The sequence below is a fragment of the Bombus affinis genome, unplaced genomic scaffold (genome assembly GCF_024516045.1).
Source record: "Bombus affinis isolate iyBomAffi1 unplaced genomic scaffold, iyBomAffi1.2 ctg00000471.1, whole genome shotgun sequence".
NCBI lineage: Eukaryota > Metazoa > Arthropoda > Insecta > Hymenoptera > Apidae > Bombus > Bombus affinis.
Genome location: NW_026109123.1, coordinates 61018 through 62731, shown reverse-complemented (window position 1 = coordinate 62731; position 1714 = coordinate 61018).

Below are 1714 nucleotides of genomic sequence, written 5' to 3'. Positions count from 1 at the left end.
CGTTATACCGTAATAGTATATACCGTTATACGTTATAACGTAATACCATATAACGTTATACGTTATATCGTAATACTATATAACGTTATACGTTATAACGTAATACTATATAACGTTATACGCTATAATGTAACACTATAATACGTTATACGTTATAACGTAATACTATATTACGTTATACGTTATACCGTAATAGTATATACCGTTATACGTTATAACGTAATACCATATAACGTTATACGTTATAACGTAATACTATATAACGTTATACGTTATAACGTAATACTATATAACGTTATACGCTATAATGTAACACTATAATACGTTATACGTTATACCGTAATTGTATATAACGTTATACGTTATAACATAATACTACATAACGTTACACGTTGTATAGTAATAGTACATAATGTTATACGTTATAACGTAATACTATATAACGTTATACGCTATAATGTAACACTATAATACGTTATACGTTATACCGTAATTGTATATACCGTTATACGTTATAACGTAATACCATATAACGTTATACGTTATAACGTAATACTATATAACGTTATACGTTATAACGTAATACTATATAACGTTATACGCTATAATGTAACACTATAATACGTTATACGTTATAACGTAATACTATATAACGTTATACGTTATAACGTAATACTATATAACGTTATACGCTATAATGTAACACTATATTACGTTATACGTTATACCGTAATAGTATATAACGTTATACGTTATAACGTAATACCATATAACGTTACACGTTGTATAGTAATAGTACATAATGTTATACGTTATAACGTAATACTATATAACGTTATACGTTATAACGTAATACTATATAACGTTATACGTTATAACGTAATACTATATTACGTTATACGTTATACCGTAATAGTATATACCGTTATACGTTATAACGTAATACCATATAACGTTATACGTTATATCGTAATACTATATAACGTTATACGTTATAACGTAATACTATATAACGTTATACGCTATAATGTAACACTATAATACGTTATACGTTATACCGTAATAGTATATACCGTTATACGTTATAACGTAATACCATATAACGTTATACGTTATATCGTAATACTATATAACGTTATACGTTATAACGTAATACTATATAACGTTATACGCTATAATGTAACACTATAATACGTTATACGTTATAACGTAATACTATATTACGTTATACGTTATACCGTAATAGTATATACCGTTATACGTTATAACGTAATACCATATAACGTTATACGTTATAACGTAATACTATATAACGTTATACGTTATAACGTAATACTATATAACGTTATACGCTATAATGTAACACTATAATACGTTATACGTTATACCGTAGTTGTATATAACGTTATACGTTATAACATAATACTATATAACGTTACACGTTGTATAGTAATAGTACATATTGTTATACGTTATAACGTAATACTATATAACGTTATACGCTATAATGTAACACTATAATACGTTATACGTTATACCGTAATTGTATATACCGTTATACGTTATAACGTAATACCATATAACGTTATACGTTATAACGTAATACTATATAACGTTATACGTTATAACGTAATACTATATAACGATATACGCTATAATGTAACACTATAATACGTTATACGTTATACCGTAATTGTATATAACGTTATACGTT